The following is a 10,836-nucleotide window of genomic DNA, read 5'->3' as shown; positions in this document are numbered from 1 at the left end:
TGTCACAGAGACGTATGATGTCACAGAGATACATAACGTCACATAGATACATAACGTCACAGAGACGCATAACGTCACATAGTTACATAACGTCACAGAGACGCATAACGTCACATAGATACATAACGTCACAGAGACGCATAACGTCACAGAGACGCATAACGTTACAGAGACAAATAACGTCACAGAGACAAATAACGTCACAGAGATACATAACGTCAAAGAGACACATAACGTCACAGAGACAAATAACGTCACCGAGACACATAACGTCACAGAGATACATAACGTCACAGAGATACATAACGTCACAGAGATACATAACGTCACAGAGACGCATGTTGTCACGAGACAAATAACGTCACAGAGATACATAACGTCACAGAGACACACAACGTCACAGACACAGAACGTCACAGAGACACACAACGTCACAGAGACACAAACTTCACGGAGACGCATTACGTCACAGAGACACATTACGTCACAGAGACGCATTTCGTCACAGAGACGCATTATGTCACAGAGACGCAATACGACACAGAAACAGGAAACATATATAATTATGATTATGTTTATAAATGTGTCATATATATATCAGTGCCGTAACTACACTGAGGCACACCGAGGTGTTTTTTTTTTGGCATATGACAATTTCTATAGGCTGTATAACTCTTTTCGACTTTCTTCATTTGCACAATTTACACAACCATTGAGGTGGAATGTCTATATTTGAAAAAACAACAACTGAATATTAGATATAATAGAATAAACTCTACAAACTACGGTACCATACCGTTAAATGTTTACTTATTGATTATGTAAAGTGACGATACGTGAGACGTTTAGAAGTAGGTTTATGGTATTGGTAACAAAGCCTCATATGATTGTGACAGTAAATTTCTTCTAAATGCACATTTGTTTTGTCTAAAATTATGTAAACCGTGTAGAATTAACTTCAACTGTATCAATAGTTATAGCACTAAAAATGTTGAAATATTATATTCTTATGTAACAGAATGCAGGAAATCGCTTCTTGCAAGAAAAAAAATCCTGGGGGGGGGGGGGGGGGGGCATGCCCCCGGACCCCCAAGACCGTTCTGCCTCGGTGTTTTTTTAAGTCTGGCTACGGCAATGTATATACATATATATATATATATATACATTTGCATAGTTGTATTATTATGTGTTTAGGAATCGCCATGGAAAGGTAATCTAAACAATGACGTCACAGATTTGACAATGATGTAAACGATGTGACTGTGACGTCACAGTTTTGACAGTGATGGCACTGGATTGTTTCAACTATTGTATGGATTCCCTAATACAATACCCTCAATTGAGCCAAAACGAACCAACAGGATGCCATACATCTAAGATTTATGCTGTCTTTTTCGATGTTGTTGACTAATCGTACTGATTTGAGCAACCTTGGTAGACGGCCACCTTAATATTTGTTCTGTAAATGAAATACAAAATCGAGCCTGAGGTATCTGGCTTTCAGCTTTCATTTTTATTGAAACATTTTAATGCACGCCATTTTTGGAACTATAAAATTCGAGTTAACAGTTTACGAATATAGTTATTTGAGGTTGTTTGCTTTGGAACTTCATTATGACCGGGGTTCTGAGTGGATTTTATTTTTTGAAAGCGTTCCGTAGATGACATTACAGCGACCATTTATGTGACGGGTTTTGGGGTTGAAATTAGCCATGTATCTAATGAAGATGATTAGAGCAGATGTTGACGACGACAAACTACGGATGACGAACGATCACAATACCCAACATGAACAATTTTGGCGCAAGTGAGGCCATACCAAGTTTACCGTCAGATTCAAGTTTCTAAACCTACCTACGAGGCAAAAGAAAACACAACATACAAACACATTAAAGATAAATACATTTTATAATCCTTACTTCAACCACTTCGAGATAATACGTTGCAAGGTTGTTGTTTTTTGACACTCGCAACTTCAGAACCTTCAATGCCTTGATTCGTGATTGCAGTTTTTTTCGTTATTTTTTATTTTTGAAACATGTTTTTTTTTTGGAAGACCCAAAACCTAACGAACCAGATGACGCTTATCTGGCTCAAGTTAACCAAAAAACGCTACCGTTATTATTGATCAAACTAAAAGCAAAACTTACTACAGGGAACATTCTACTAACACACTATAACCAGAATCATCTGTTTTAAGTGGCCACCATTGGGAAAAGGTAACATTGGCTGCTTAAGACAGGTGGCCACTATTGGTAGGGGATTCAGGTGATTTGAACTTAATGGTTGAATACATATGACGTTGGATACTGTTAAACTTCCGTCTTTCATGAAATCATAACTTTATAGTTCGTCCATTTCGGTAAAGTATGTGAAAAGTTGTGAAAACTTTAAGCTTGGTGGTAATTATGTAATCAATTACATCATGGAAATAAGAAGGGTTTACGGCCTAATTTTGATAGGGCTGTTATTCCATTACATTTCTTTTATTATGAAATCAATTATATCATGGAAATACGAATGTTTTACGGCACCATTTTGTAAGGGCTGTAATTTCATTACATGTTAATGCTACTTTTAGTATACATATGACTAAACTATAATGAAATATATTAGTTAACTTTTCGGCAACTGTGTTTGTCTCAGGTGTTTACATTGACGTGTTGTTTTTATCAATTAGTAAAGGTATTAAAGATGCACTCTTACTCCCAAATAAGTTATACCCACTAGCGGATACGGGGGGGGGATAATATGCGCCCAAAATACACCATTTCGGGCTAGAAAATATTAACATTTTTGTGGTGGAGGACCATCAAGCTCCCCTGCCCCTGAATTTAGTTTCTTAGGGGGTGGCGCAAGTCATGACGGTAAGCCCCCTCTAACGTCGAATCCTGGATCCGCCCCTGAACCACAATTAAAACATTATTTTTTTAATTTCCAAAAAGGATGAAGAATAATCGAATACAATGGTTCTTGAGGGAAACCTTGTTGAATTTGAAAGGTGCAGGAAACGATAGATCTACCTCATGAGACGATAGTTGATCACTGTAAATATTCACCAGTCATTTAATATTTGTGGATATTTAGCTATTAAATACAGGGTTATAATCTTGTTAACAGTAATTAATATTTTCCATAAATGCTTTATTTAGTAGGTAGTTAAAGATTTAGTTTAAACATTATATGATTTACAACGATTGTGAAGAAAGCTATGAAGCTTATACTAAGTCACCCATCGATGTTGCGCGAGATTGTGGTCTTGTGTTGTGGGGGAAACCGGAATACCCGGAGAAAACCCACTTGTCTAGCTTGGTGACCACTACCAAGCCGGACAAGTGGGTTTTCTCCGGGTACTCCGGTTTCCCCTAAAACGCAAGACAACACTCTCGCGGAACATCGTGCCAACGAGAGTGACTTAGTTAAAGGTTCATCACTCAAAATGTGTTTTGTTATAATGTGTATGTATTGTTTTTAAATAAGAGTGTCACTTTAAACATTGCAACGATAAAATAATAAAGACATGATAGAAAAAAACCCCGCATGTGAATGCATTGTAAATATCACGAGTTAATGATTGAAACGTTGCGTATCAAAACCGCATTTTTCAATCCTCAAAGACAAAAACAACACGATTTCGAAATCTAAAAACTTCATTCCAGAAATTAATTTTTTAGAAAACAACGCCCAGTAAGATGTTGATTTTAAGGTATCCGCTGTAAAATTATGTGTAATTATTTTTTTTTTTACTTACAACGCCCAGTAAGATGTTGATTTTAAGGTATCCGCGGTAAAATTATGTGTAATTATTTTTTTTTTGACTTACAACGCCCAGTAAGATGTTGATTTTAAGGTATCCGCGGTAAAATTATGTGTAATTATTTTTTTAACTTACAACTCCCAGTAAAATGTTGATTTTAAGGTATCCGCGGATAAAATAATATGTGATTTTAGAATGCTTTGTGACTATCGGCTGGCTTTTCATTATCGATTAATCGGACAGACAGACCGACTTATTAATCGGATTAATCGATAATTATCCAAAAATTTAAAATGAGACACTTTATGTCATTCGGCATCTAGTTAGTAGGTACTGATAAATAAAATTACTCTACTTGCACGACTTCAGAATAAATGATAAAATTTAAAGAAGTGAAATATTTATGTGGTATGAAACTTTTAACTTTTCCAACAAACAACAAGAATGTTTATGTTAAATTGCCAACAAAACATTCAAAAACAAACATTTTTGATGAATCGATACCGGCAAAACATCGTCGCAGAACGTCGACGTCGAGCGGCGACGATAAATCGACTACCGCCAATAATCGGCCCACCACTACTGGCGCTCCGATTTTATTTTTTGTATCATTTAAAAGGGTTACACGAGTAGAAAATTATTATGTAAAATTTACACCGAAAACAATTACTTAATGGTCTTGAATGGTTGCAAAATAGGTCATTTCACGTCCGAACTATGTTGAAGTAAAGAATTGAAAAATATGAACTGCAATAATTTCATCTATGATGTATTACGAATAGTGTTTCATTAAGTGATACAATAGCCTATTACAAATTACAAATGACTTTATATTGTTTGTTTATATCTACTGATAAAGGCGTTACGCCAAAACGTTAAAGATATTAAACTTAACGTGTTTGTGTTGTTTATTTTATTCATATATCTATATTAATTAAATGGAATCCTATAAGTGCCTTCGCGATGCTACCCCACGCCGTATGAAAATGTCCAAGAAAAAAACAAGGCCTTTGTGTTTCGGTTATTTTGTTAACACATCAGCCACCTTGCTAAGATTTTCAAATGAAATCTTTTAGCTGGCTAGCATATTTAAATGATTTGATTGGTAAATAATAACTATTGGATAAATATTAGCCAGTCAATCAACATTTTGGATAACGTGAACTGGATAAAAATAACAGACAAGAGACAGCAGAGAGAATTTTTTTATTGTCGTAAACATGTAATAAATTTCTGTCGAAATACAATACGTATAAGTATATATAAAAACATAGTCAGTATGGCAACAGCGATGCCTGGCACAATACAAGGAAAAAAGAAAGAAATATATAAGTTAAATTTAAGGACATACAAGAAGGTAGAAAAAAAATCATATCAAAATAAAACTGTGAGTTTAACGTATAATTAATAGAAGAAGAAGAAAAGAAACATTTTGGAGATTATTTACAACTGTAAAATAACTTAAAAATATATAAACGATGATTTTTATATTATACAAATGTATATCAATTTCTTAACATAAATGCGCTTGATTTATAATTCTACATGTATAGACTCCTCAGTATGCTTACGGTTTTTTTTCATTCAATTAGTTGGATAAACTGGTACATACTTGCAATTCTAATATAATATAGTCATATCAATTCTTTTAACATTGTGGTATATGGCACGATAAATCGAAAAGCATATTTGGAACATCAGATACCTTCAAAATAGACATAAATATTTATAGTAAAAACAACTAATGTAAGAAAATGATTAATTGTTTAAAACACACGTAAGTGCTATAAAATTTAATTGCGTCCAACGTTTGGGATTTCGCAAATGGTTTATGTTTGAAGTTTTCGCATGTGATCAGTTATTGAGGCTCAAATCAATCTTCTGTCAGAGCTAAAGCTAAAATCGACACAAAGTGATTAATCGACGAATAGTTAAAACTGCGAAAATGAAATTATGAGAGAATTTTTGTAAACATGATGAACAGTGTATGTAGTGTGCTTTAAACACATTTTGTTCATTCGAAACTCCTAGGCAATTTTGCATCGAAAACAACCTCGGATATATATGAACGGTTTACAATGTCAGAACTAGTTACATTTAACTACGCTGCAAGTAGATCGCGTAGTAATTTTAATTTAGTAGTTTAATGACTTTACGCAAGGGGATCTTAATTCCTTTATGCAATTATACACTTCACTGACAATCAATTTAAACTTAGATATACAAAGCACACGTTAAAACACTAAAATTCATTAATACTATTATTTAAAAGAAAAACGAACTACTTCTACTTATGTACCGAATACATTATATAATCAAATATTTCGCATATGGTTATAAATCCATACACACCCTGATAAACTTGGCAGTTGCAACTTACAGCTACTTCAATTAATCTCATTTCTAACAAGTTTTGTCAAATTTATTACATAATTTACGTTCTTTACAGTCCGCATAAATGTGCGCTTTCGACCATGACCGCCCTTTCCCTTTTCTGCAGCACCCTGCCCCTTTTCTGCAGCACCCTGCCCCTTTTCTGCAGCACCCTGCCCCTTTTCTGCAGCACCCTGTTCACTTTCTGCACACCCTGCCCCTTTTCAGCAGCACCCCGCCCCATTTAAAACCAGGCTTTAAAACATCAGACTAAATAAACATTTAAGGGCCATGTTAAAACACGGTTTAATTCACTATGCTACTGGGCCAGTAATCACAAAACATCTGGAGTCATTTCCTAACTTAAGTTATTTTCTTACGTTAAGTTTCTCAATAACCATATGATATCATAATTTGATTATATCTTTTAAAAAAAACACTTTATCATTATTGTTTATTTTATTGAATATACATTCTTTTATAAGAAAAGCACCTATGCTTTTCTTTAAATATGATTTTGTGAAACGTAGGAAAACGACATAAGTCAAGCAATGACTTAAAGAAGTTTTATGAATACGGCTCCTGGGCTTTTCTCTGTGGTTTTGAAATGCACTAAAAGTACATGTGTTGTCTGCTCCGAAATGCACTAATATTACTTGTGTTGTCTGCTCCGAAATGCACTAATATTACATTTGTTGTCTGCTCCGAAATGCACTAATATTACATGTGTTGTCTGCTCCGAAATGCACTAATATTACATGTGTTGTCTGCTCCGAAATGCACTTATATTACATGTGTTGTTTGCTCCGAAATGCACTAAAATTACATTTGTTGTCTGCTCCGAAATGCAAAAATGCATTTTATTATATTCTCGAATACAAAACAACGAACAACAAATTACTGGTTGCATTAGGCCTTTTCAATTACTTTTAACTTTCGCGCAGTGTCGACAAAAAATATTTTGTTTAAAAGCAAGTTTAATCCACGGGCATCTGAATCATCGTTTCTTTTTTGTATATCAAAGGCACTAAATATCTTCAGATGTGTTGTTCATCTCATTATATGTACCCAACACGATTTTAATCAACATTTTAAAGACAAACAATGATTCAGACGCCTGTGGTTCAATCCTCCTGTCAAATAATAATGTAAACATGTTAATGTTGCAATGTTGGCAAGGTCAAATGCAATTATAAAGTGTGTTTGATAGTGTTACAAAATGTTCCAGTGGACCAGCGGTTAATGCACCAGTCAATTGTAACCACGCCCCCCCCCCCCCACCAGGTCCGGGGGTATACAGGAGAAAGCGGGGGAAATGCGCCGTGTTTTTACCTTCCAGGTGGCCCCGCAGTGCGAGTGAATGATCCCGGAGCCGAACCATGCTTCAAGCCTCAACTCTTTGTTTATCTTTTATTTTAGATTTTCATTTCATTTCTGACCTTTATATTTGGAATTGTATTCCAAAAGTGTCTTATATGTTTAATATTTATTACTTCAATGTCCAGCTTATGAACATTTAAGTTCTTTATTAAATGTTTGGAAGGCTAGTTGGTACAATATTATAAGAAATACTTATCTTTCTTTTAACTGGAAGTATTGCACATTGCGATATATATAGTGAAACATAGCTAAATTATAAAATATTGACAAATATATTATTTTTTTGCAAAATAAAAACCGGTATTGTTTATTAAAGCTGCACTCCCACAGATTGAACATTTTGACAACTTTTTTTTATTTTTTGTCTTGGAACGAGCCAATTTTTGCGAAAATCCATGGAATCCAGTTAAATAAGAGTGCTGACAAAAACTTAGATCGAAGGTTTTTATATTTCAGTTCAAAAATTGATCTTTTATGCATTTTTCTTAAATCGTTAGTAACGGTTTAGGCCATAAAACATTAATTTTCGAACGGAAATATGAAAATCTGAAATTTTGTCAGTAATCTTATATCAATGGTTTGCAGATATTTACGCAAAAATTTGCTCTTTCCAAGACAAAAAATAAAAAAAGTTGTAAAAATGGTAAATCTGTGAGAGTGCAGCTTTAATGTACATTTGATAACATAATTCGTGCTAAAGAAGAGAAATAAAAGAAAAAAAGCTACACAATGAGTCTTTCCATACGGAAACCCAGTTCTATTTTTAGAACGGAAACACTACATAAACTGTATTCACTAGTACCAAATACATCTAAAAATATATCATTTCGATCCCTGACTGTAATTGCTAAACAAAACATTTATTTACTTCCATGGGTAAAATCTGGTCTATTTCGAATGTGATTTTTGTATTATTTTGAAACTTCATCCGATTTCCTCGTATACGTGTATTTTTTATATATTTTGTTAAATGAACTTGCGTGACTTTAAAACAACAAATTATAACCTAAACACTACTTTCTCCGTAGCGGATTACTGATTCGACGTTCGACATGAATGAGAAAAAAACGCACTTAATACGTAACGTAAAAACCAACCAGTAATATTTATACCGTGACTAATTCAGTTTTAACAACGTCACGCATATAAATATAGAGGAGCGAATGAACTACAATCAAATAAATACAATTTATTGAAAGGGAAAATAAAAAATAGAACAATGAAGAAATATAAAAATATTCGTTTTTTATTGTAACAACCAAAATCAATGACATTTATGGCCAACTGTCAATAGAACGCGGAGTTTGACAAAGAAAACATCGACGCATATTTCCATGCTATTTCTAAACCCAGCGCTATTTTCGACGCAGGTGAAAGAAATGCTCGGTAAATCAACCAAACAGTGATTGACTTTTATTACATGTTAGTAAAGCACTTAAGTCAATAACCTACAGAGCATGGACTCTTGTCTTATTTGTTTTCCTGTAGGCCGGTCCTCATAAAATATTTAAGTCATATATGTATGTATTTCTTAGACCTTGTGGTCAAGGATAACCAGTGAAAGTGCAAGCACTCATTTCCAAAGGGTCCTTTGTTTTGCTGAAGGGACAGCACGCCGAAGAGTCGGACAGTGGTGGGATATAAGGAAGTCCGGTTGCGATACCCTAGCTCTTTTTCGAAGAGACCCCTTGGTTCTTTTACGTGCTCGATGTAAAACACCGATACACGGGGTACAACTTTCCTGGGTTAAACCAGTACTAAGAACACCACTTTTCCAAGCACTACACTTTAAATGCCGAGCGCCAGGCAAGGGAGCTACTTGCACAAAACTTTCGGTATGACGTGGTAAGGGATCGAACCCACGACCTCCCGCTCCATATGCGGACGCCTTAACCACTAGGCCACGGAGACGGTTAAATAAACTTAAGTCGATTTCTTAAATGTGCATAGTCAAATCAAAAGTATAAGTGATTTTAGAATAAACCTTTGCATATTCTATAAAATCAATGACAATAAAGTATTTCAGACATTATTAAGATATTATATCCAATGACAGGTGAGATACGTAACTAAGAACGATGACTTTAGTAAGCAAATGACTTAATATGTTTTATCAATACCAGGCCGGGACTGGTAATCAAAAAGCATCTTAAGTCATTTACTAACTAAAGTTAAATATCTCATTGGTTTTATGATACAAAAAACTTAATAATTTCTGAAATACATTTTCATTTTCGGTTATAAAATACATTTCTTCTAATTTGACTATGGATATTTTAAGAAATAGGCTTTCCATTGTTTAAAATTGTCCATTAAAGCTGCACTTTCACAGATAAAATGTTTTGACAACTTTGTTTTAATTTTTTTGTCTTGGAACGAGCCATTTTGCGTATACATTTGTATATCTGAAAACAATTGATAGGACTGCTGACAAAAGATGTGATCAATATTTTTTTATATTTACGTTTGAAAATTAATGATTTATGGCTAAAAGCGTTACAAAAACATAAAAAAAAATGCATAAAACATCGATTTTTGATCAAACGTAATTCACCGAGCATATTTAAAAAAATACAGCATTTTCTGCAAGATTTCTTCATAATAATTAACACAATACTTGATGTTTTATCATTAAATCAAGCATTTTCCTCCAATTTCACAATTTGTGATTTAAATTTATCATTAAATCAAGCATTTTCCTCCAATTTCACAATTTGTGATTTAAATTTATCATTAAATCAAGCATTTTCCTCCAATTTCACAATTTGTGATTTAAATTTATCATTAAATCAAGCATTTTCCTCCAATTTCACAATTTGTGATTTAAATTTATCATTAAATCAAGCATTTTCTTCCAATTTCACAATTTGTGATTTTTGTTTTATCATTAAATCAAGCATTTTCCTCCAATTTCACAATTTGTGATTTTTGTTTTATCATTAAATCAAGCATTTTCCTCCAATTTCACAATTTGTGATTTAAATTATCATTAAATCAAGCATTTTCCTCCAATTTCACAATTTGTGATTTAAATTTATCATTAAATCAAGCATTTTCCTCCAATTTCACAATTTGTGATTTAAATTTATCATTAAATCAAGCATTTTCTTCCAATTTCACAATTTGTGATTTTTGTTTTATCATCAAATCAAGCATTTTCCTCCAATTCCACAATTTGTGATTTTTGTTTTATCATCAAATCAAGCATTTTCCTCCAATTTCACAATTTGTGATTTAAATTTATCATTAAATCAAGCATTTTCCTCCAATTTCACAATTTGTGATTTAAATTTATCATTAAATCAAGCATTTTCCTCCAATTTCAC

The sequence above is a fragment of the Mya arenaria genome, chromosome 5 (genome assembly GCF_026914265.1).
Source record: "Mya arenaria isolate MELC-2E11 chromosome 5, ASM2691426v1".
In the NCBI taxonomy this organism is placed as follows: domain Eukaryota; kingdom Metazoa; phylum Mollusca; class Bivalvia; order Myida; family Myidae; genus Mya; species Mya arenaria.
Note: the sequence above shows the minus strand (reverse complement) of the source record.